The following is a 27,093-nucleotide window of genomic DNA, read 5'->3' as shown; positions in this document are numbered from 1 at the left end:
GACATGGCAGTGGGATTTCTGCCTGGCTAGAGATCACAGTCCCCAGCTAGTGTGGCCATTTGGTAGGTTCTGGCTGGTGGGACATGAGCTGAAATGATATTGCAGCTTCTGAGTCCTACCTCTAAAGGGCAGCTACCTGGCTTCTGTGTCCTCAGCACCCCTTCCCACTCACAGCAGGATCTGGAGTGGCTTGCAGGACCACAGAGTGGCAGTGGCACATGGAAGATGGTAGAAAAAAAACAGAAGAACCTGGGTCCTGACATCATCACGCTGCCACCCCACCAGCCTTTTCCTGGAGAGATAAGCAGGTTTTCATCTTGCATAAGTCACTGTGTTTTCAGGCCATTTGGCTCAGAGGGTAGCACAGAGGTAAAGGAGGAGGGTTATCAGCGTAATTGGCTACTGTGGAGGTCAAAGGAAAGAGGTCGGAGAAGGATTTGGTGAGGAGGCCATGGTGACTACAGTGAGCACAGACTCAGGGGGTGGGGGGCCTGAGTCTGAATGGAGCGGGTCAAGCTGTGAATGGCAAGCTGAGCAGGGAAGCAGGTGTAGACAAGAAGTTTAAGAAGGCTGGATGTGTAGGCAAGGATGAGAGGCTTGCAGTGCTGTAAGTGAGGAGCAGTGAGGGAAACTGTGCAAGGGAGCCCCATAGTTGCGAGAATGCTCTCGAGAAAAAATAAGCCCCAGGCTAGAGCATGGTGGCTGGGCTATGCAGGCTGGGCTATGCAGGCAGCAATGGATATGAGAGGCACTGCCAATGGGTAGGGACATCCTGGCAATAGGGCCCACAAAACACCCCCAAATCATGAAGGAGACCAAGAAAGAAAAAAGTTGCCAAGGTAATGTGGGGTGGAAGAATTAATGGCTGCTTAGGGCTGCCCAGGACAGAGATGTGGACAAGGGCTGAAGTAGCATGTTTCATGGTGGGTTTGGGAAAAAGAAAGGGAGGCCAAGTTCCCACAAAGTGCTATCATCAGGACGATTGGGCAGATCTACAGTCAGCCTAGAACTGCCTCTTGTAGGTCACAGCTTTCATGAGCCATCCATGTCCAATGTCTGAGCTGATGGCTGCTGGGCAGCAAGGCTAAGGGCTCAGGGGCAGATCAGGGCTGATGGACAAGGGAAAAAGGCAGAAGACGAAGATAGGTCAAGATTCAAAAGGAGGAGGAACCATCTTTTGGTCTTAGGCTTTCCATCCCTGAAACAGGAAGAGTGGGGACTGGAAAGGTCTGGGTCATGAGGAGGTGCCCAGTAGACGCCAGGGACATGCTGGGCCTGAGGCTCCCCTGGAGAGTAGCTGGGAGACAGAGGATCACAGGCTCTGGTTCTCACGTCGCCAGGGCTGAGGGAGCATAGCTGGAATGTGCCACAAGCCAACATCCCTCCCCCGGGGCAGCCAGTGGGGAATCTCCAGCCCTGAAGTCATCGCCACTGGAGAAGCCTGGACCCCGCTGTGGAAAAAGGGTCCCACAGGGGACCCTGGCGCCGGTCGGCAAAGATGAGTTCATAGCTACTTGCTGCTTCTTCCCCTCTTTTTCAAGCAGCTCAGATTTCTGGATGTTAGGAGCATCTGACAGACGGGAGCAGAGTACAAGAGGGGGCTGGGATACAGACCCAAGGTGAAATGTGGAGGGCAAGCAGTGTCCCTTCCACCATGCAGACCCAATGCTATGGCTGCAAAAATAGCTGTCCAGAAGGTTCCCTGACTGGGGAGTGGGCTACCCTGGTCACCTGACCATTGGATGGCTCACTGGAAAGACAAGAACAGACAAACTGCAGTTAATGAGAATGCCAAAGAGACAGAGACACCCCAGCCAGGTGGCACCTGGGAGACTGGATCAGACATCCCTAAAGCACTTTACCTAGATCCCCTGTGAGTTTATCAACTATAAAGACTGGATATCCTATCAGCACAGAGCACATCAGCCTGTCAGGGTTATTGCCATTGTCAGTCACAGACATCATAGGCCTCAAAGGTTGCAACACTCAGTTCTTAACCCTCTCTAGGTCATTGTCTACACTGTGGGAGCTTGAGGGACAGGGGATCCTACACGCAGGGGCAGCCAATCCCACAGCTGGACAGATCTCCCTGGCATCCAGAATTAGAGATCTTGTGTTGGTGTCATTTTACTGACAGGGAGAATTTTCCATTCAAAGACAATGAGCTACCAGTTATTGAATCCTTGATCCATGCAAGGCACGTTACCTGCTATGTACCCAACATACAGTAGAAACTCAATAAATAAGGCGATGTATGGATGGATGGATGGATGGATGGATGATGAATAGATGAACAGGAAACCAAAATGATCTAACTCCCTGACTAACTGCAGTGATTCTGCCTCCTAAGGGAATGAAATAGTGCTTCTTCTAAGTAGATACCTTAGTGTGAAATAAAGTGCCTTGAAGAGCTATGTAGTTTTGCAAAGCAGGTCTCAGAGAAGAGAGATGGGAAGCAAAGGGAAATAATTTGCTCAGCATAGGAAAACAAAAACTTGACAGTTTCAGAAGAGAACCTAAGCGTGCCTGGGAATTGGAGAAAGGGTTGGAGCTGGGCAGATGGTAGCAGGACTGGGCCTTCAGAGAAATATTGATACAACAAGTGAGAATGAGCAGCACAGGTGCTGGATAGAATACTCAGGACAGTTAGGGGAGGAGGTCCTTCTTTAAGCTACCTAGGCAGCACTTGCAGGGATCCAACCTCTAAAATACTATCCCCAGACCATAAGTAAAAGCTGCCACATATGTGGCCCCAGTACTCAGGGTTATGGAAGAGTGTGTGGGGGTGAAGTATCCATTAAACAAAACTAAGGACCAAAAAGTTTTTGAGAAAGGTATAGAGACATAGATTAACACAAGGCATAAAAATACATCTCTTTGCTAATGTGTTCCTGTTCACAGCTCCATGTGAGTTCGGGTGGTCGATATTTGTAGCCATCAGAAATCTAGAAATGGAGCAGCAGGCTGTGTCCTACATGGAGAGTGCTCTGTTAATCCTTGAAACAGGCTTCTCCTTTGTCCCTCTCCTTGTTTGTTCCCATCCTGCCGACCAGAATGTTGACACCCAGAGTGACTGGAAGCCATGTGTTGAGGATGGCAGAGTTACCATCAGTGGGTTTCCTGGTGTGAAGAGAGTTAATGTACAAGAGGGGGACAGAGCATGTAGCATTTCCCCAGCTTATTTAGCTGTGTAGCATTTTGTCTTTGGTTATATTGCAAAATATCTCAGCATGGCATTCAAAGGCCTCCATGCTCTGGCTTTAGCCGATCTTCCCATCCTTATCTTCTGCTGCTTCTCTTAGTGAATCTTGTGCTCCACATAAACTTTCCCAGAATCTGTTAGATTTCTGGGAAGCCAGAAATACCAAGGGAACTGAGGAGCAATGGCACACAGGTTTGTGGACTTTGCCATACTTGTCCTGCCTCTAGCTCCTGGTTTTTCCTCCCTCTAAATGGTCTTCCCCTCATCCCTGAGCACCTCCACATTGACCAAGGCCTTCCTCCATGACAATGCCAGCTTTCCATGATGCCTCCACTGCCCTTACCTCCAGTACTCTATGAGCAAACAGTACCTATCACAGTCATTAGAGAAGTCACACATATTCCAGTTCTCCTCTCTCGAGGCACCTGAGAATACCGTATCTCCCTGACTATTTTAAAATTAGTCTTGCTTTGGCCAGTAAAATGTAGGCAGAAATAACATGTGTCACTTCTGAGCAGAAGCTTGAAACAGAGACTATGTTTCACCATATTCTCTTTCCCTCTGACACAAAAACTTGAAAGTTACAGATGACTCCATCAACCTGGGTCCCAGAATGAAAATGATGTGGAGCAAAGCCACAGCTGGTCTGCAATGTACATAAAGTGTCAGTGAAAATTCTGTTTTTGACAGCCATAGAAATTTTGAAGTTTCTTATTACCACCCCATCACATAGTCTTAGGTGACCAATACAGAAACAAAGCATTCATCATTCTCTTCTTACTGCCACGGTGACCCTAAACGCACATAGAATTGAATCCTCCATTAGCAGTCCATGGCTGACTATGAGAGCAGAACCATCTTCTAATAGTCTTAGAATTAAACTTTTGCTATGCAAACTCCCTAAGATGTGAAGGCTGTTTTTTTTGATACAGCATAACCTAGTCTAAACAGACTGTTGTCTTTAGATGTCTACATATGTGTCTGTCTTATGATCTTGATTAATATTCCCATACTGATAACATTGTGTCTGTTGTTGCTCCATTTAGCATCACTGTCTCTAGCATCATCTTCATTATGAAAACTGTCTTCTTGGCCATAATCACTCCAACATCCCCAGATTATAAAATCAACATTCCCACCACTACCACCTCCAGCATCAATGCTACAATCACTCCCATTATCCCCACCATTACCACCACCATCATTGCCATAATTATCAATGCCATCCACATTACCATCACTTCTCCTTGTATCACTCCCATCACTGCCTTCATTTCTACTATAGCCTCATTTCTCACAACATCATTATCACCACCATATCACCTCTACTACCATTACTAATATTCCCTCTTCTAACCTCTCTATCTTCACTGCCACTATTACCTCTATAATTACTAATGCAATCACTTTTATCATCCCACTATAATTATTTTCACCATTACTTCCTATGTCATTGTCAATATCACCTTCACTATTACTAGCATCTTCACTGCTTCTGGAACTTCTGCCATCACTTTCTCTGTTACACTCATTATAAAACTCCCTCTGTTATTGCCATATCTTCTACCTCTATTGGTTTCATCATTAAACTATCACCTCCAGCTTCACTGCCACCACCACTGTTGGATTGTAGGAGTTATTCACAGCACTCTCTTCCCTCCCTGCTTTACCCTTGAGGAGAAACATTAATCGGGTCTAAGAATATCTTATGGGCACTATGCTAGTTAAGGAGATAGTGTGCCAGACTAAATGTCTAGCTCACCTGGGTGCAATAGGAGGCCTAGGGCCTGCTCTCCCAGTAAGAAGGCCCAATCATCTCTCCTTTTTGGTGCTAACCTTTTCTCCCCACTCTTCTCTCTCTTTCCCCCCATGTGGCAGCCACATGGTCCTGGAAAGGGCTGAGCAATAAAGCAATTGCAAGATGTTTCTGTGTTTCTTGAGCTCCTTTATGTGGCTTTCTGGTGAGTGTGGACACATCCAAGACTTGGGTTTGGACCTAGAGGCGGTAGATGGAGCAGGTCTTTCAGCTGATTTTGGTTCTGAGCCATTTGGACTGGCTTATTTGGTCAGGAAGTTCTCCACATAATCTAGCATGGCTCACTAGAGTTCTCATTTTTATATTCTACTTAAATCTTTATTTTTTTATCAAATTAATAGATGTACATACTTTTGAAAGTAAAATGTTCTACAAGGTTTATAATGAAAACCATAAAACTTCTACTCCCATCCTGCTAACTTCTGGGTTCTCCTTTTCAGAGGCAAGCACTTTGAATTGTTTTAACTCTTTCTCCTAGTATTTATGTCCTTATTTCTAAATGATAAGGAATGCTAATATTTCTTGCATTTTTCAGTTCTGGGTTTTATCTATTGACCTTGAACTATGGAAGATGAGGACTCAGCTCTCTTATACCACTACACACACACACACACACACACACACAAATATTGATGTTAATCACGGCTGTATTCAGGCTTTGCATTACTATTACTATCATTCACAATTGACCCACTTGACCTTTCTTGTACAGCCTCTTGGTTCTCTTGGAATTCGTAATTATCTTGTTTTGCCTTTTGCTTAATTTTCCATATATCATTCACTAATTCATACCTAACTCTCCAATGGAACAAAATATTTCCTTTGAATGTACATTACTGTCAGTTTCATTTTTAGCTTGGAGACCTACCTCCTGGAGTCCTCAATCCTCATGGCCAATATGGACTGACTATTCTCTATATATTTTGCATGACAGTCATCCTAACACTTTCCTTCACCATCATTCCTAGACTTGCCTTTACCTATATCCTGATTGCTAGATCTTTTGTCTCCTTTCTCATTCTTAAATTACTTCCTATTTAAAGTGGATAACATTCCCCAATATCCTTCTGGAAAAAATACTGCTTGTTAAGTAATTTTAAAAGATTATTCATGTCCAAAATATTTTTATTTTTATTGTATATTCAGTTGCTAGTTTAGTTGGGTATAGAACTCTAGTGTGGAAATTATTTCCCTCAGAATTTAGAAGCATTATTCATTTTTTCTACCTTATATGATAGCCGTTGAGATATCTGATACAATTCAGAATCCCAATAATTTATAAATAAACTTTTTCCCCATTCTGGAAACACAGTTTTCATTTCCAGTGTTTTGAGATTTTGCTGCAATGTGTCTTGGGGTGAGTTGTTTCTCTTTTTCAGTTTGCAATATACTCATAGAAAAAAATTCAGTCTGTAAATTCATAGTCTGCAACTCTAGGAAACTTTCTTATATTGTTTCTCTGGTAATTTCACCCTCTTTCTTTATTTTATTTCTCTCTGGAGCTTTTATTTTTAGACATTTAGCCTAGACTTATCATCTGATTTTTTCTGTCAATTGCCATTTCTTTTTTGTTCCATTTTTGGGAATTTGTTCTGACTTTACCTTCTAACCCTTCCTTTGATTTTTGATCAAATTTGGATGTTACATTTGTATTTCCAAGAACTTTCTTTTTTCTTCTCCCTTTTCAAAAATCAACTCCAGTTCTCATTTAAAGAGAGGCATCGCCTTTTTTGATCTGAATGTGTTCCTCAAAATTACTTCTTCATTGTTTCCTCTATATTCCTTTTATTAGTTTGTTTTGATCTCTGCCTTTCATATAGAAGGCTTTCCTGAAATATCAAGTATTTCTTAGCTGTCCATTCATATAGAAGTATAAGGAACTAAAATTCTGATTGAAAGCGGTGGAAGGAGAAGAAAGTTGTAAACACATAGGCTTCACTGTGGGGTAATTGAGGGGAACTTGTAGTTTCAATGAGAGACCAAATATTAAAACTCATAGGTCTTTTCTCTTGGGAAAGTCACTTTCCCCAAGAAAGTCTTCTCCAATATCTTGCTGTGTGATATTAACCTGGCTTCCAGTGTCCTGGACACTGATGAAAAAGAGAGCTGAGAGAGACCCACCTTTCAGGAAACAAGCTTATCTTTCATCTCTCATTTTCATATTGGTTCCTTACCCCTTCTCCAGTTGCACCTGGTGTCTCTATGTTCAGAACTTTTCAGGTTCAACATCTTATAGCATAAACCTTCTGCATTATGCCAGCATGGGAGGGGATGATTACCTGACTGCATAGGGTAGAAAATAAATCTAGAATAGGGAGGATCTTACTGTTTTCTTTAAAAAAACATGTAACCAATCCTCAATTCTCTACCCTCATTCTGAACCTCTGTCTTCAGAATTAGGTGGTGCCTCCAACTCCTAGACTTCTCTGGGGTTTTGTGGTTAGAAATGTTTTGCTATCCAGTGGCTCCTGACATCTACCCACAATCTTCCAGGTTTGCATTTCAGTTTTCTGTGGTCCACTAAGTCAGGTACTTCTCATCTACCCACTTTCTAAGTTCCAAATTCTTGACTTCTTTTGTCTGCTACTATTTTCTATTCCATTCTCTTTTTCCTTGTGGGTTTATGCCTTTTTTTAAATTCCATTAACAGAATTTTAGTTGAACTTCTGGAAGTAGCCAAGATAAACATATGTGTTCAATCAGCAATGATTAAAATGTCTAAAGTTCTCTACTGCAGTTGGGGACCAAAGTAACGGTAAATCATAAAGCATTCTTCCACCTTGCTTTTCCTGAGTCCTCTGCACCTTTATCTCCTGAAGTAAATAACTGGTTGAAGATAGTACTGATCACAGATCACCATACCTCACCATGACCGCAAATCAAGTTCAACACAAAAATCCCACCACACAAACACTATCACGTCTAACTTAGACTCTAACACCATCACCACCACTGATGTCCTCATCAACACTACCCTTGCCTTCACTTCATGGTAGCCTCCATTTCCATCTTCACCACTGCTCCGATCATCATCTTAACTACCTTCTTCATCATCTACTCCAAAGTGTCTATCAGTACCATTACTTCTGCCATCACCACCACTTCTTCCACCATCATTATCTCATCTTTATGAATACTATCAATGCCATTGTCACCACTTTCATAATTTTCACAAAGACTTCCACCATCTAATCCAATATTATGACCTCCAGAAAGTTTTTTAAAACTATATATTGAATATATTCTTCTCCATATGAGTTGCAATAATGATTTTTTAGTAACATGGAGGAGTGACTTCTATCTTTGAACACACAGCATTCTTCTTTTGGAAAAGAGATGGGCGGAAAAGAACCTACTGGTTTCTCCAGCTCAAACCACATACATAGGAAGGGGCAGGGGGTTAGGGAATATTCATTGAGCCCTTACTAGGCACATTAGTTGGAATATTTTCCCTAGTAAGAATTATCGCCTCAGTTTCACAAGGAGGAAACTGAGATTCCCAGATGCTAAATAGCGTATTCAAGGCCACACAATTAATGAGTGGTGGAGCCAAGATTCCAACCCTGTGTGACTTCAAAGTCCATATTCTTTCCATTACACTATGCTGCAAGAAATCTCAGGAGCTCAGTTTAAGCACAATGGGTTATGACTCTAAGCAAAGAAAGCCGTAATCATGGTCCCTGATCTCAGGGAGATCTAATCTAGTGAGACAGGAAGAAGCCCCTTTCTCAAAAAGACTGTTATCCAATGAAGAAGACTGAATCCCAGACTCACAGAGCCTGTGCTCTGCCCGAAGGCCTCACTCAAGCCACTGTCCACAGTGCCCAGGCCCTGCCACCTCTCCCTGACCTTGGGTTCCCAGAGGGAGGGGGAGGGAGTGTGGACATTCAGTCCTGGGAATGCCTGGGGTTGGGAGAGTTGAGTTATTTTGGGATTGTTTACATTTGGAGTCTTCCTGATCTTTGGTCCCAGAAAAACACCCACATGTTGGAAACTCTTCCGAGTTATTCATTGTTGGGGTTTTTCTTCATCTCCTTCAGCTTTTTCTTCTTCTTGCATGGAAAAGAAATCTGCTAGTGATTAGTCACAACCTGTGAGGCTCAGCTTTTGACAGCCCCACTGAGGAGAGAGAGACAAAGAGGCTCAAAGAGGGGCCTACAGGCAGATGTTGCCGGGAAAGAAATATGGTTCACAACATTGACCTCCAGGGTGAGGAATGGTCTATTCACCTTTATCTGCCAAGGGACAATCACTCCCTAGACCAGGGCTTTTCCATTCCAAGCCTTCATTCTAACTTTACTTGGGAGCACAGGCCAGAGCATGCATTAGAAAGAGACCTAGGGGGAAAAACAGCCCCCAAAAAGGGGGGGAGCAGAGAGGAGCAGGTGCAAACAGCAAAGGATGACTGCCCTGTGGGGTCCCTTTGGACACTGTCTCCACTGTCAATTCAGAGTGCCCCATTTCAGGGTAGAAGAATAAGCTGTGACACTCCCACACCTCCCAGACAGCCATATGATCTCTGGCAGGTTTTATTACATCTTTGGGCTCCTGTAAATCCAAGGGTGTGAGCAGGCCTCCTGCTTTTTTGAGAGAAGGCCAAGGGTCGGGTGGGGCTGAGCACTGTCCAGAGGCCCAGGACAAAGAGAAATTGTTTGAGCTGAAAAACCAGGGCCTAGAAAAGAGATCTGGATCCAATTTTAAAATCTAAGAATTGTGAAACATGGTGGGGAGGGGGTAATAAAGGGAATTTGGGACATCCCCCTTGGTGTAGGTTTTTTAAAAGAGGTTTCAAGGCAACAAAGAAAAAAAACCAATTAATACAATAAGCAACAACACAACAGGATGGCTTGATATCAGGGGAATTGTAGAGCCACCCCTGGGGTGTGTGGGACCCCAGGAAAAAAAATTTTTTTTTAACTAGGCTCCTGTCTATATAAACAATTTGAGTCATTTAAAATCAGCATGTCAGCAGCAGTCTGAAAGCCCAGATCTCACGTGATCCCACATAAAAAACACACACCATGAGCCAGAGGAGCAATCTGCTCATCAGACCGCCTGCCTGGAACTGAATGTGGCTATAAGACCCAGGGTGACTGCAGAGGCATGGGTCTCACTGCTTACTGGGGAAACTGGTCAACCTCACATGTGGGATAGAGGGCTTAAGGGAAGCACTCCAAGGCTGGGGCCCTTTTTTCCAGGTCTAATGATGGTACTGAGAATGGAGGCAGTCACCTCTCAGCAGGACACCTCAAATCTCTACAGTGTGTGGGAGAGTGCAGAAGGACAGGCAGCAAAACTGGGGTTTTAGTCCTGGCTCTGTCGTCCTTCACTGGCTATGTGACCTCAGGCCACCCTCTGCTGCTCTCCTAATCTCAGGCTCCTCATCCAGAGACCGGTGAAAGCTGTTGTGAGGAACCATAGCCCGGTGTCCTGGTCCTGGTCCTGCATCTGCCTATAACACATAGATTTGCCCATAGCCATGTGGTCCAGGTCTACAGTCTTGGCCCAGCCTTCCAGAGTCTCCAGGGTGAGACTGTGCTGGCCAAGGCCACTTCTGCTTGCCCCAGTGCCAGCCTAGGGGCCAGAGCCCTGTTTTTCTTGAGAAGAGGAGTTGCTAGGCCAGCCCCAGTGGTGGAAGGTCAAAGGCCTGTTATCCAAAACAAGCACTTGAAGACAGCAATGTTTCAAGCTGCAGACCTTATAAGATGGGGAGGAGGTGCCAAGGCTGGGTCATCCAAGTGAGGTTCTTGAGGATGTTATATGGACAGAAACACTACCCTCTTGGACTGAAGGTGACAGAGAGGATGAAATAAGAGAAGGCGGTACAACAATGAAAACAAAAATTGGAGTGATACAGCCATAAGCCAAGGAATGAAGAAAGTATCCAATCTGAAAAAGGCCAAGAATGGGTTCTCCTCATGGGGCCACAGGGTCAGGGGCAGAAAAAAAATCTGTGCTGAGAGTTATCTTGGCCTTGTTGTCGAAAAAAGAGGTGGTAGCTAAGCCCTCAGAGAAAAATATTCGAGCCACCCTGTTGTTTCGATCCCATACATAACTGAATCCTGATGGCTACCTAGCACAAGTCCACATTCTAGTCTCCAAAGTTGCCCCATGAGCCATCTGGGGAGTAGCCAGGGTCTAAGGACCAGGTGAGTAATGGGAATCAGGACTTGAATAAGCTAAGCATGGCCTCTCGCCTTTCTTTTTCTTTCCTATTACCCACCCCTACTAGTACACTTAGGGGCCTCTTGGCACCTGCTCTTGCTTGTGGAACTTGACTGAGGTCCCCTGTGACCCTGAGCATGGTCAAACCAAGCTAGAATCCCCAGAGAGAACGGTAAATAAAGCCCTAGGCCATGGCCCAGCAAGGGCTCCACAAGAGCCTGTGAAGACACCTCATGAGCTTTTCATCCTCAGGGTTCTGGCCTGCCAGGTGGTTAGCCTGGCTGTCACCACTCTCCTTGCACTGCAGAGCCCTATGAATCCTCCACTTGGGAGGAAGTCCCCTACTTAACCCTCACATCCATTTGGGAGTGCCTCACTCTTCCATCTATGGCTACTTGTTTTAAACTGAAATGTAGTCTGCCAAAGGGTTTTTTTTCTTCCTTGCAAAGTTAAATGAAAAGTCTGACAAATATATAAAAATCGACTCCACTTAATTACAGTGAACATTTAATACACTAACATTATCCAAAAGAAGAGACTCGTGTACCAGTGCAAGGACTGAAACTGCAGGTGCAATAACATTCATGGCAATGCAGCCCCTTCCGGGTGATATAATGTGGGACAGGTATGGGCACCACCTGAAGAGGAGAAAGAGCTAAGTGCCCGCAGGTCCAGAGACCACTAAGAAAGCAGGACAGATGAAAGAGGCTCAAAGTATGAGGATTATGGCCACAGGGACTGGTGGGCATTGACCTCAGTTGGTGACCCCAGGATCAACCAATGCTTTTCTGCTCAGAACATCATTATCATTTATTGTAACAATATCCTTCCCAATCACTTTCAAAACTATTGACTCCAGAGAGGGAGGCTGCGCATTATTTCTGCAGATGGAAAAGTTGAAGTAAAGTGATGACATTTGTGTTCTTTGTCCTTGTTGACACTCTTCTTCATAACAGAAACATGAGGAGGAGACCAGAGGAGCAATAGCAAGCCCCCAGGGGCTACTACAAGCTTTGCATTTTGATGCAGCCCTATCCTTGTCCCTTGAGTGGGGTAAACAGGAGCCAGGGCTGCCCAAGTCAGGTCACAGAGGATGGTTCTCACTGGGATAGGAGGGGACACTGGTCACCAGGAAGAAGCCCAACCCTGTTAGCCAGGTGTCCTCATCCACAGTCACCAGCCGAACTTCCTAGGCCAGAGCCCAGGCCTGCACCTAATGTCCAAGACTACTGGCACCTTGGGAACCAGCCTTCACTTTGTCAGAGAAAGACTAGCGCATTTGAGTACCTGTGCCCAACTATGCCATCTCCATTCTGCTTAGACCACATGGCTGGAATCAAACCTGGGTCCAGCCTCTGCCAACAGACTGGAAGCTCCCTACAGACAAACTCTGGATCTCTCTTCCCTCCACTTTACATGTTTATTCCCAAGACTGTTTCTTGCTTATTCTTTTCTTTTTAATATCCTGCCATCTTCCAGCCCCCCTACCCCCCAAAAACCCTGACATTCAATAGCTGTTACTTCCTCCTTCCAGATATCCACCTGTCTAACTTGAATTCTTCTCCATAAACCAACAGAGAGCCACCATGTGTTTGCCATTTGATGAATGGGTATGGGTCCCCCCATTTCCCAGGTGTAGAAAGCAAGTCTCAGAAAGGTTGGGTGACTTGTCTGTCAGGAGGTACTCAGTCCTGGACCTCTGGCCTTCCAGCCTGTGGTCCTTATTCCCAGACAACCTCGCCATGGCCCCCTGGTGTTCCCCCCAAGTAAAACCTAGGAGCAGGGACAGGAACTGGGACAAAAAGGAGGAGGACACTGGGGCCTAGGCCTTGACCCTATGTTCCTATTTATAATCTTTGTTCCGGAGACGGCCACTTAAACACACATTCCTGATAACTGAATAATCTTTGGCACCAAGCAAAAAATAGCCTGTGGCCCAGACCACAATTGCACAGCTGGAGCAGGGTGAGCAGGGGCAACACGGGCTCAGCAGTGCAGAACGGCTGCTGAGGGGGGAGAGGGGTGACAGGCGGGTCCAGAGCTGGGACAAGTAAGTGGGACTACAAATATAGCCAGTTAAATATAACTTTGCCGACCTGGACACCGTGCCAGCCTCCTCTGCAGAGAGCTTTTCCCCCATGGCTTGGATCTCCTTTTCCCAAAGGAAATGAAAGCCAGAGGCCTGGAGGAGAGGAACTGAAGGAACCCTGATGAACCAACTGGGACCAAGAACAGTGGCTCTGCTGGGATCCTCTAGAAGTACCAGTATGATGGAGGAGATGCGACCATGCCTTGAGGCAGATAATAGAGGATATCTCATTCCCCAAACCAGCTGGTCAAGACCCTAAACACCTTTCGGTTCCAGAAGGACTGATGCTGGGACCTCTTCTTTCAGAAGGCTCAGACCAGGACAGAAAGTCCTGGAGTCCAGAGCCCCAACTGATTTTTGAACCAAGTTGGAGGCCTGACCCAGGGGCCTCAGAGGAAGCAGCCACGGCCCCTCCTTCCTCAGGGCTCATCTATAGCAGGACCCTGGACCAGCAGGTCCCAGGATGATGCCAAGGTGCTGTCTGGCTGACGCTCTTGGCAAAGCTTTCTCTGCTCCTAACAATTCTCTCTAAGGACCCTTCACTTACTCTGTTTGGCAGGAGCTTGGTTTTGAGTACTGAATGTCAGAGAGTGAGTGTACCCCCCTCCAGAGTTCCTAGACAATAGTAAACAGGGTAGACAACTCCAGGTCTCAGGCCCTCCTACCTGTGTGGAGGCATCACCTACATTTCCAGGAGGTCCCAGGCATGTCATACTCATGGTTGAGGAAGAGCTTCCTCATTTGTCTGCTCACCATAAGCCACCTGAAGGAGTCATGCACATCAACCAGTCAGAAGGGGAGGAATAAGGGGGGACGCACCTTTCCCATTAAAGACATAGCCAGGAATGACTTATATCGCTTCCACTCATACATCATTGGCATCTAAGTGTGAGAGAGCCCCTGCTGACACTGTCCCCCGAGAACCCCCTCCATGCCCAGGTGTCCCCACCCTCCCAGGTTACCAAGCCTGCAGAATGCTAAACTGTACTGCTTTCCTTTCAATCCTCCCTGGGATTGAGTCATGGGGACCCCATGGAGAAGTGAAAACATCCCTGTCCCCACTGCTGTGCTGTCGGTCCTGAAGCATCACTGCCTGAACCCCAAATCCTACAAAGTCCAGCAGCTGCTCTCTATCAAGGGGATGATCCACACTTAGCACACTGCTTGCCCTCCCTCAATATCCTTCCAATATCCTTCCCCTAGGTGTGTGATTTTGTGGGAAGCAATGCTCCCTCCCTACTTCAGAAGGTGAGAATGCCAAATCCTCACCTCACTGTCCCTGACAGCCAGGGCCAAGCACCCTGCACAGTTCAGCAAGGAACATGCTAAGAAGAACTCTCAGCCCCCTGAGGCCACAGCTGTCAGGGGTCTTGCCACTCTTGGGGGGAAGGGGCTGGCCCTTGCACACGTGGCACAGCCAACTCTGGGGTCCCAGTGTGGGGCCCTGGCTCTTCATTTCACAAAGATGTCCCAAGAGCCCACCCTCTGCCACATGGTATGCTAGTTACTGTGGGTACCAGAGAGCAGAACTGCCCCAGCCACTGCTCCCGGTCAGGTAAGCTGAGACGGGTGATGGAGGCCAGCAGGAAGCCCCAGCAATGGAGACTAGGGCCCAGGAAGGCCCCCGGAAGACATGGAGGAAGAGGGGAGAGAGATTCCAGGAAGGGGCCTTGTGTGTAAAAGGTTCAGAGTGAAAGGAAGGGAGGGAGTCTGCTTCAGGGTGTGGAAAAAGAGAACTGTGGCTGGTGCTCAGGATGAGAGGGTAGAGAGACCGGAGATGCAGGGTGAGGTTAGATGAAGGAATGAAAGCCAGATCAAGCCTAAGGGGACTCCTACTGAGGGTAATAGGAGTCATTTCCATGATATGAATCAGGGGTAACCTGATCTATTTATATGTTAGAAGGGTCCTTCAGCCACAGTATGGAGAGTAGATGAGAGGGTACCTAGACAGGATATTGACAGACCAGCTAGGAGGCACTTGCCAATGTCCAAATGAGCAATGGTGATAGCCTGAACTCTAGCAATGGAAGGAGGATGTAGAGAGAGGTGGGCAGTCCTGAAACAAAGTTAAGAAATAGAATCTGTAAGACAAGGTGTTTACCTGGATGTTGGAAGGATACAGAGAAAAGTAAAACACTCACTCATTCATTCATTTATACACTCATTTATCAGCAATGCAATGAATGCCTAAGAGACATGAAGTTCTTTGCCCAGCACTGGGGCTATAGTAGTGCACAAGACAATAAGTCTCTGTTCCTGGGAGTTTACATCCTAGTAGCATAGCGGAGATGTACAATAAACACAAAAACAAATATAAAATCATTTTACATAGTGATAAATGCTATAATGGCAATAAAATAGGGTAAGTAATAAATAGTAGTTTAGAGAAGGGACCGCCTTTAGACAGGCTGTTCTTTGAAGGTGTTTCTAGAGGAGAGAATCAAAATGCAGAAGTGAATGGGGGTGGGGAGCAGCAGTCTTTGAGGAACAGAAGGAAGACCAGTGTAACTGGGGTGCAGTGAGGAGAAGCAACTTGGAGAAAATTATGTTGGAAGATTAGGTAGCAGCCAGATCTTGCAGGCTATGGTGAGTCATTTCAATTTTGTTCTAAATGAAATGAGGAGTCACTGCGGGGACTTGATCTGATTTATGCTTTTAAAAAATATTGTAGCTGCTTTATGAAAAAGGGATCGTGGCTATTTTAGTTTGCTAGGGCTGATATAGCAATGCACCACAGACTGAGTGGCTTAAACAACAGAAATGTGTTGTCTCACAGTTGTGTTGGCTACAAGTCTGAGATCAAGATGTCAGCAGGTTGGTTCCTTCTGAGGGCTGTCAGGAAGAATCTGTTTCATCCTCTCCTCTAAATTTTGGAGGTTGCTGCAAATCTCTGTCTTTCCTTGGCTTATAGAAGCATCACCCCAATCTCTGCCTCATCTTCACATGACATTCCTCCTGTGTTTGTGTCTTTGCCCAAATTTCCCCTTTTTATATGGATACCAGTCATATTGCATTAGGACTCACCCTAACGACAATCTTAATTAATTTTATCTGCAAAGACCCTGTTTCCAAATAAGGTCACATGCTGAGGTACTGGGGTTAGGATTTCAACATACAATGTTGGAAGGGGATGCACAATCCAAGCCATGACAATTGCATTTACTTTTACGCTTTGTAAGTATAATTTGATACTGGAAGTCTTAGGTAGTTACACTGTCGAGTATCCAGTGACAAACTAGTGGGTGGTGATGGTCTTTATTGAGGTGGAGATACTGTGGAGGAGCCAGCGTGGAAGGAAATGATGAGTTCAGTTTTGAACGTGATTTTGAGATGCCCGCAAAAGATTCAACAGAAATATCCAGTAAGCAACTTCACATATGTTGTGGACCACAGGAGAGAAGTTAGGGCTAAGGATGTTGATTTGGGAGCCAGGAGCATCCCAAGCAGTAATTAAAGTCAAGGAAATAGGTGAGGTCATTGGGAAACACGTAGAGAAAAAGGAAAACCAAAACATGGAGCTGAGCCTTAAGAAACACTGACATTTGAGGCCTAGGCCAAGGGGACTCCAAAGTAGACTGTGAAGGGGCACAGAGATTGGTGGAAAATCAGGAGAACGATGCCTCATGAGCCAGGGGAAGGCAAAGTTTCAAAAAGGAGCAAACTGACTTCTACTTCTGGTACAGGGCGGGGCTAAGTTATTTGGATCAATCCTCCTACTAAAAACTGAAAGTGATGGGGGATTACTTTCAAAAACATAGTCTTAAGAGCATAGAAGAGCTCATAAGAAAGTGGGAATTACTAGGTCAAATCTAGAAGAAAGAGAAAGGTTAGGGAGTATCCCAACTCTGAAGGCACTTGCCCATCTATAAGATAAAACTTCAAAACCAGTCTGTGGTTTTTCACACCTCTCATGACAAGGGGGAGAGAAGAGAAAGCCCAGGGCTTTCCCAGACTCTACAGACCACAGCCACCCTAGGCTGGAGTTCTGAGAACTGCACCCTCAGGGAAGGGTGTACTGAAAGTATAATGTCTACTCAACCTCTCTCCCTTGCCACTGCGGGGATGTGTGCATGCATGCAAAGGTTTCACAGGCTTAAGCAGAGTTGCCTTGATGTGTAGTACAGATCTGGGAGGAAGAAAAAAAGGAATGGAAGAAATAAGGGAGGGAAAGAAGAAGGGAGAAGAAAGAAAGGGCAAGAAAATCCCTCTCTGAGTTTATAAGACAAACACAGGTCTCCGCTGGAATCACCGACCAAATTTGTATCACTAGGGGAGTTCAAGGAATCTCAAGCTGTGAAATTTTATTTAATTGAGATCATACTTTTAGTCAGTTTTTCACTATTATAGGATTAAAAGATGGCACTTTTAATTCTATTAATTATGATTCATTGAGATAACAAAAACCTAAGGATATATGCTATGGATACGTTTAGCAAAGAAAAGCTGAAGCTCTGTTAATTTCAGACAAAGATAGACTTTTAGGAAAAGGTCTTACCAGGATAAGGCAAACCATTCACAATCATAAAAGATTTAGTTCATCAGAAAAGTACACAAATTTAAATGATATGCACCTAATAACTTAGCTTCTCAAGGGTATTCAGTAAAAATATCAGAACTTCAGAAAACTGACAAGTCCATAACCATGGTGGGAGAGTTTAACATATTCTGTTAATGACTGATAAAACCCAAACAGAAAAATCAGTAGAGATACAGAAATTTTGAAAAATGGGATTAACAAACTTTACCTAATGGACACATAGAAAACAGCACTCAAAACCTATGGAAGATTTTTTTTCAACCACCCTTGGAAAATTTATATATATTGATCATATACTGGATTCCAAAGCAAACCTTAACAAATGTAAAAGAATGAAATCATAAAGAACATGCTCTTTAGTCCCAATGCAATTAAATGAGAAATTTACTTTTAAAAAGACAACAGAAAAATTCTCTTATGTTTGAAAATTAAGAAACACATATATAAATAATGTGAGTGTCGAAGAAAAAATCATATGGAAACTAGAACATATTTTGAACTGTACGTTAATGAAAATATTATGTATGAAAATTTGTGATGCAACCAAAGCAGAAAGAGGAAAATTTACTACTTTGATATATTAGAAAAGGAAAGAGGCTGAAAAATAATGAGCTAAGCATCAATTTCAACGAGTTAGAAGAACATCAAAACAAACCCCAAAATGAAAAAAGGATATACTAAAAATGAGAACAGAAAGTGATGAAATGGAAAACAGGTGTATATACAGAGGTTCAACAAAGCCAGAAAGAGTCTTTGAGAGGACTAATAAAATTAACAAACCACTAATGGGAATGATCAAGGAAGAGAGAGAGAGAATGAAGAAGACGTGAATAACCAATAATAGGATGAGAAAGTAGACATCTCTGAAGATTATACTATAAAGATGTAGAAAGATAAAAGAATGCTCTGAAAAAAATTTATGTGACTAAAATTGTATTCTACTGAGAGGTCAAGTGAAATGAGCAGTAAAATGACCCATAAGGACACTGACCATGGTGCCAGTCATCTAACTGCCTGTTTGACCCCCCTGCCAGATGTCCTCCCTGCCCTAGGCAAGGCCTCAGGGCCTCTGACTTTCCAGGTGGAGGCCTCTGCCTTTCAAGTCCTAATTCAAGGGCTGAAAGGTCTCAATGTATCTCGGACACTGACTTGCATTAATTCAATGCACAAAAACCAGAATACCAATCAGACACCAATTTGTTCTTCAGTAACAGGAACCATCCCTTCTTCAGGCTTAGAATGCACTCTCCACTCCAGGGCACACTTTCCCAGGATCAGGGTGGGGAACAGAATAGCAGAGTAGTTAAGTTCATGGGATCAGGAGCTAAACTGCCTGGGTCCAAATCCTAGCCCTCCATTTTAACGTAAGCTCTCTGAGTTTCAATTTCCACATTTGAAAATTTGGAATAATAATAGATTATTGTGAAGATGTAATGACTTAATAGTCATAAAGAGCTTAGAACAGTGCCTGGCACACACTAAGCACCCAATAACTGTTAACAGTAACAGACGCTACTACCTGAAAAGACAAATTTTTACTCAAAAGGTTGCTTAGTGAATGTGGAACTAGAAAAGAGGTGTGAAATGAGTTGGAGGGAAATTTTACTTTGCTCTAGGGAAGCTAATAAAATATCTCAACTCCACAAGAAAGACCAGGCCCCTCCCCCATTTCTGGAGCTTCTCTTCCCTGAAGATGGCTAAGAAAGCAACAAACGGCTCTTGTTTCTCTGATCTTTTTAATTATAATCTCACTATTGCAACCCATCTGCCCACTTGTAAATGAGCTAAGCATCAATGAGCTAAGTTCACAATTTCTGTAGCTGTGAACTGGAAGAAGTTTCTTAATGCCCCATACCTCAATTTCACATAAATTTCCAAAATCATCTATATGGCTGGGCTGTTCCAGTTATCTATTGCTGCATTACAGACCACCTCAGTCCTAATGGCTTAAAGCAGAGGTTGGCAAACTATGGCCCACTCCGTGTTCTTGTAGAGCCCACAAGCTGAGAATGGTTTCTTATGTTTTTAAAGAGTTGGAAAAATATCAAAATAAGAGTACAGGTGAAATTTATATGAAATTCTGATTTCAGTGTATGTAAAGTTTTGTTGGAACACAGCCACACCCCTGCATTACCTGTGGCTGCTTTTGCAGGGCAACAGAGGCCTAAAGGCTCACACAGCCTGAAATATTTACTACCATGTTCTTTATGGAGAAATTTGCCAACCCCTGGTTTAAAACATGAACTGCCATTTATTTTGCTCACAAATGTGCAGTTGGAGCAGTGCTCAGTGGGGACTGGTTATCTCTGCTTCTTCCAGTGTCATGTGGGGTGACTTGAGACTGCGAGTGACTCGTCATTGGGGTAGGAACAGTCTGAAGTCCTGCTTACTCACCTGCCTGACAGTTGGGGGCGGGGGGAGGGGGGCGCTGTCCACTGGGACTTCAGCTGGAAACTTTGGTCAGATCACCTACAAATGACCTTTCTGTGTGGCTGCTTGGCTTCTTCACAACATGGTGGCTGAGTTCCAAAAGCCCATGTGGCAAAATAAAGGAAATTGAAGCTGCCAGTTTCTTAAGACCCAGTCCCAGAAACTGGCACTGGGTCACTTTCACCATATTCTTTTGGTCAAGCTGTCATAGAGCCCAGATTCAAGGGGACTGTGTATAGACTCACTCCCACCTCTCATTGGAAAGGGTGCCAAAGAATTTGGCAGTCATGTTTTAAACCCACCACAGTTGTAAGATTTGGGGGTACAGGGACTCTATAAGGAGTAGATGTTATTTTTACTATTAATCAACATCAGTATCACCATTATTTCTTATTATGGGGGCCTAGGAGGCATCCCATCTCCTCCCTAGTTGCTGATTCACACACATTCAGATTACAACCAGTCTGGAGTAGAGGGAAGACATCCCTATTTTTCAGAAGCTCCTTGGGTGATTCTAATATGCAGCCTGGGTAGGACCACTGAGCATAGAAGCAATTCTAGCATTTGCTGTCGGCCCACATACAGTAAATGGATCCATTTCTCTAGCCCTCTATGTAAAGACTTGAGGATGAGAATCTGGTTCAGCTCTAAATTCCATATAGAGCCCAGGCAAGGGCCTAGAGCATAGCAGGGTCTCAAGGGATACCAGTGGGGTGACATGCATCTAAGGATCCCAGAGTTCCGGCACTCCAGTCAGGCTACCCTAGTCCCTACAAGCTTGTTCTGACACTGAGCTGACCCAGAGCAGAGGTTCCTGGCCTTTTTCCAACCTTCCCAATCTCTTCCTCTCCCTGCCTTTCCTTCTGAAACAGGCAGTTTCTGAGACAATACATTTTAAGAGGCATAAGCTCAGGGCAAAGAAACAATTCAGTTGTCACTTTCCTTGAGCAGAGGTGCAGCACTGAATGGGTCTGGATGGGATGACAGTTGTCACCCAGCCTTGCTGAAGGCCCACACACAGCTCATGACCAACCATGACACATCTGAACAGCCCTAGCCATGAGCTTCATTCCACGTCAAAGCCTAGCTGCCAGATGCTAAGCTCCAGAGTCAGGGCCATCATCTGCCATGGTCCCCATATGACCACCCAGACTGAAGCCATGTACGTGCAGGAGGAGTCCTGTCAGAGGGGAGCCAGGGCCTTTCAGGTGTGGAGCACATGGACTGCCAGATCTGCTTCCACCCACTCCAGGCCTCACCAAGGAGTTTGGAATTCAGAGTTACTACTGTCAAGATATTGCATGCGTCTCCACTGGAAGAGGGGCCAGGAAATCTTTCCTCAGCTGGGGCTTTGTGAGGTCACAGTCCTCACTGCAAGTCTCATCCACATCAGTTACACTGAAGACAAACCACTTCCCAGTCACTCTCAGCCCTAATTCTGGTCACATCAATGTGACCTCAGACTGACCACAATCATGGTCATAGACTGACCCTGACACTGACTCAGGCTGATTTCATCTCTGGCCAAGACCAGCCTCTGACACTGGCCACAAAACTGAGCCTGTTTAAAGACTAACCCAGACCCTGGCTGCAAAACCGACCCTGACTCTTACCAGACTGACCTCCAACCTCTGAATAGGGTTAGTGGAATGGACCAAACCATAGCACAGCTTCATGAACCCACAGGTACACCAATCTGGCTACACTTTGAGTGACAGCCATGGGCAGGAGAAGGAGGGTCTATCCTGTGCAAACCCAGGGCTACCTTCAGCAAGCACGTCCTGAGTGACTGCTCCTAGTCAAAATGACTCAGAAGCATCTTCTGGAACACCAAAAAGAGCCAAGTAGTTTGCCAAGCATACCAGCTTGCTTGACCTCTGAACCCTTGCCCTGGAGTTTTCCACCAGGCGTGCCTTCTTCTCTTTTCTGCTTACTCTAAACCTGCCATGTCCAGTCCTGCCTGCCTGAAGAGGCCGGTCTGACAGCCCCACTTAGATTTCAAAGAGCTTTGACCCCTATGATCCTCCCAGGAAGTGTCCTCTAAGAGGATGACCAGGAAACTTCTCTCCCCAACCTTCCAACCAAAGAGTAGACATAGGATCTGTCCCTTGCTTTCCCTAACAAAATTAAGTGGAGACCAGTATGGAGTTATTTAAATAAAAGTTCTCTGTCTTTTTGCATATATTGTTGCTGGGAAGAAGTCTGGGATCAATATGATTTTAGTTTCTCTTTGTAGGTAATCCGTTCTTACTTTTCCAGTGAAGCGGGAGGAGAGGGGGTATAGGCAAAAGGGCAAGGAGAAGTCCATCCCTTGGGGCACTGTGTGGACAGTGGGGTGGGGGCCCGATTGAGGGTGCTTTGGCCATGCTATCTCCCCACCCCATCTACTGCTCTTATGCTCCAAACACCACCCACCTTTCCCTCTCCAGGATTCCTGAGCCTCAAGTCCCTGAGAATCAAGATGCTCTCCATACACACAGCCCTTATTCTCAGAGCTCTAGACCTCTCCTCTTTCATGGCAATGGGCTATTCCTCATTCCTGCATGGCTGGCCAGGGGACATATATGAGTAACAGCTATGCAGGGTGTGTGCATACATGTACTCATACATGTATGTGTGCCTGCATGTGTGCCAGTTTGTGATTGGGTGTGCATGTGCACATGTGTGTACATGTACATATAGATGAGTATGTGTAAGGTGTCTAGAAATGAGTGTGTATGTTTGATATGTGTGTGGGTGTGCAAGGGTTATGAGAATATTGTGAATGTTACATATGGGGTGGTTCTACATGTGTGCTTTTGTGTGTGTGCATGTTTTGAGAATATGTTGCTCTTCCACCCCCAACCTGTGTGCTTTCGGGAGCAGGCACCCTGCAGTGCCCTCTCACCTGTCTTTTCTGCAGAGTCCTTAGACTGGATGTAGCAGATTCCCAGCAAAGATTCAGGGCTTGGGTCCAGTGGGACAATATCCCAGATCTCCTGAATCTGTGGCCAGTAGCCTCCACAGAGCCAGAAACCTGTCATCAGTTCAGTGCCCATGGGTGGCCTTGAGCAACAAGGATACCAGGAGCCTTTGGGGTGGCCTTCTGCCTCAAAGTTATTACCCCAACACCAAGTCCAAGTTCATGGGGCAGCTACTGCCAGCACACACCACCTGAAACTAATGCCATCCTTCTATTCCAAAATCCTGCACCACAGGTCCCAGGCCCCTCAGCATGCAAGGCACTAACCCCTGCCCCCCTAGCCCACCACTAATACCCAGGTCCACCTTCCCACTCCACTCTCCACACACCCCTTTGCAGAGAAGTGGAAATCTATGTCTCTTCTACCCTCAACAAGTTCATGCTTTCCACAGCCGAGATTCTGAGCAACCCTGAGGGGGAAACCAAAGAACACCCTAAGAAAAGATTCCATACCCCTGGATAATACAGTACTTCACCTTTCATCTCATCCCTGCCTACCACAAAGTGAAATCTGAGGCTTCAGAAACTTCTTTGGGTTCTGCTGCATCCTGGAGCTGTTAGATGGTCAACTGAGCTTCTCACCTTCCTCACGAGGCCTGTAAAGAGTCTAGGATGCCAGCTCATAGGCTCACACACAATCCCCATTACCTTCTGCACCAGGTAGAGGGAGAAGCAGAAAGTGAGGCATTCTGGGAGAGGCATACAGCATTCTGGGAAGGGCATGAGGCATCCTGGGAAAAGCACAAGGCATTCTGGGATGGTGCGAGGTATCCTGGGGGAAGTGTAGAATTTAGGTCAAGTCCCAGATGTTCAGCTTACTAGCTTTATGGCCTTTGGCAAAGTTTTCTTTAGTTTTTTTTATATAGGGTGACAAGATCATTTAAAACCCAAATTGGAACACTCTTAAGGGTGAAACCAGGCCCTATTAATAACTATACCCAGGCAGCAGGTATAATCCCCAGCATTCCAGATAAATGGGAACATGTGATCTCCCTATGTCATCTACAGTAGTGATGATGATGATGGTGGTGGTGGTGATGATGATGATGATGACAATGATGGGCTTCCAAAGGGAAGAGCCCCCTAGTAGATTTTCAGACATTTCACCTTAGTCAGCCTTGAGCCAAGGTCTGAGGGGGAAGGATGGGAGAAAAGGGTGCAGGCAGCCCCTCCTCCTCCCAGCCCCTCTGCCCCAGGGCTTCCTGCCTGTCCCCACCCTGTTCACCTCCAAATGTCCCAACTCAGACTCTAAGGCAGCTCTGATTCCTTTAGCAGTCACCCAGGTTTACCTCCAGGAGAGTGCTAGGTTCAAAGATCAGATAAATTTTCTGGCAGACCAGGGGCTGGTGACCAACTGCTAGAGTGGGAATGGCCCTGCTGGCTCAGGGTCAGCTGGGTTATTTTGACTTCTCAACATGGAGTCAGGGGTCTTGGGAAGGAGAAATCTATAAGCGGAGGGAAAGATACACAGTCTCTGAGCAACTGCATTTGGCTTTGCCTCTCCACTTGGGGCTGGGGAGGGAGAAGGAGGAGCCAGGGCAAGGAGCTGTAAAAGGAAGGGGGAGAAGAAGTGAGGAAAAATAAACCTGGAAAAGAACCTATTTTAAAAGTCACTCTTTTTGGTTCCAGCTCTCCCCTACCACGCCCCAAAACTCAGGCATTGGGCCACCGGGTGCGGTGACAAGGTGCGTGTGGCCAGTGACGGGAAACCCTTCGGCATCCAAAGCAGCTGGGGAGAGGCCAGGTGGGGACGGGGTAGTGGGGCCTGACAGCGGTCACCGCCGCCAGCTCCCTCTCTCACCTTTACTGAGTGCCATGCCCCCACACTGGTGTCTTCAAACTGTTTTTTGGTAGCGATGCACATTTTATGCCACAGCCCAGAACACATAAAGTTTCCAACAACCACAACAACAACAAACTTGTCCTTAATTAAGTGCATCCTATATTTTCAATTATACTCTCATTTTTTAAAATGCTGATTGCAACTCATAGCGTTGCTTTTTAATGCACTCTGGATCATAACCTGTGGTTCTGAAAAATCACTGCTCCAGACTAGTACTTCTCAAACCTTAATGAGTTGCCTATAAATCACCTGGGGAGCTTGTTAAATGCAGGTTCCGGTTCAATATGTCTGCAGTGGAACCTGAGACTCTGCATTTCTAACAAGCTCCCAGGTGCAATGCTGCTGGTCTTCAGATCTTGGAGTAAAGGGTCCCAGACCACAACTTCCACACAGCACCAATTTCAGCAAAGGGATTTAGGGACCACGCATGTAAGGTGGAGGGGAAGATGAAGGGCCATCCCACTGACAGCTGTCCATCACTCAGCCTCCAGGCAAAGAGAAGAGAGAGAGAAGAGAGAGAGAGAGAGAGAGATGAGAGAGAGAGAGAGAGAGAGAGAGAGAGAGAGAGAGAGAGAGAGAGAGAGAGAGAGAGAGAGAGAGAGAGAGAGAGAGAGAGAGAGAGAGAGAGAGAGAGAGAGAGAGAGGAGAGAGAGAGAGAGAGAGAGAGAGGAAGGAAGGAAGGAAGGAAGGAAGGAAGGAAGGAAGGAAAGGAAGGGAGGGAAGAAAAAAGAGAAAAAAGAAACTTGTAGGTTTGGGGACCTCACTCAGCATTCTGACACGCAAGTTTGATAATGTCACAAATTGGATGAACTAGCACTAACCAGGAATAGTTGCCTGGTGACTGTTCCATTCTCTGTGTGGAAGAGTAATGCTGACATTGTCCTCGAATTAGAAAAAAAACTATGCAGCAATATTAATTGGTGAACACACCAGAGAACACTCACTCAGCAAGATCAACCATCCTCATCTCCTAGAACTGCCTTGAGCATCAGATAGAGAGCTGTAGGGCCTCCCCATGCTTCCCCATCCCAATTCTGATTCCTGCCCAGCAGGACGAGAGTATCAGCTGCTACTCAGCACCTCTGCTCCCCAACCCCCATCCAATTCATAGGATGATGGTTTTTTAAGATGTGAGTCCTCTTTACTAAATGAATGCATGTGGACCCCAAGTTATAAAGCAGGTGAGAGCAGAGCTGAACTAGTTAAAGCTGGGTTTGTATGAGATTGATGTGAGGAGGCTGGTGCTGGCTGCCCAGCCCCCCGGCACTCCTCCATCCCCCCAGGACACCTTGAAGAGCCCTAGGACTCCCCAGACCTTGAAGTCATTGCCCTGAAGGGGCCAGCTAACCACCTTTGGGGGGCAGCTGGTGCCCTGGTTCACGTGCCAGCCAGTCTTTCTGGAGCTTGTCTTAGGACGCTCTCTCTCTCCCTTCATGGAATGACACATTTGGGTAAGTGAGTTAGTCTGGAAGGATACATGGAAATAAAAGCACTGAGCTGGGGTTCACTTATATGTGGGGAGCAAAGGCAGGAAGCAGAGAGTCATCCTGCCCAGCAGCCATCCTAGTTGAGTGTGTGTGTGTGTGTGTGTGTGTGTATGTGTGTGTGTTAATACCTTAAATAGTTTTTCCATCCATCCTCCACCCCTCACTGTCAGTGTCCCCAGCATGACACTGGGAGGGGCTAGCTGCCAGGACCAGCTCTAAATGTCAAGGCCTGGAAAATCCAACCAGCCCCCAAGTCCTTACATTACCACCCCAGGCAGCAAGGCAAGGGGGGAGAATGACAAAGTTAGTCCCCCACCATATCCCTTCCAGTTTTCACCTCTGTAGGATCACTCTGCTGCTGGCTGGGCCCCGTGCCTCCCAGACCCAGGCTCCTCCCCAGCCATCCCGCACACCTAGATCGACTCAGACAGTGTCATGCCCCTGCTGCTCCAGAACCTACAGTGGCTCTCTACCACCCAGCTGAGTCCATATCAGGTTTTCAGCCCAGTACTGAAGTTGCTGCCATTCATTTAGTGAAGGGGATTCATGTTTTAAAAAGCCA

The 27,093-nt window shown here is 45.8% G+C and overlaps 1 long non-coding RNA gene across 1 annotated transcript in view; it reads right to left on the bottom strand.

The window, feature by feature from the left end:
- Positions 1-23,889, bottom strand: part of LOC150006199 (uncharacterized) — a 41,374-nt gene extending 17,485 nt beyond the window's left edge. The window contains exon 1 of the long non-coding RNA XR_016511932.1: positions 23,784-23,889. This is a non-coding gene — a long non-coding RNA (uncharacterized LOC150006199). The remainder of the gene's footprint in view (positions 1-23,783) is intronic.
- Positions 23,890-27,093: the final 3,204 nt, after the last annotated feature.

Source organism: Furipterus horrens, unplaced genomic scaffold, assembly GCF_987537825.1.
Source record: "Furipterus horrens unplaced genomic scaffold, mFurHor1.1.pri manual_scaffold_6, whole genome shotgun sequence".
Lineage (NCBI taxonomy): Eukaryota > Metazoa > Chordata > Mammalia > Chiroptera > Furipteridae > Furipterus > Furipterus horrens.
This window is presented reverse-complemented; position numbering and strand designations above follow the sequence as displayed.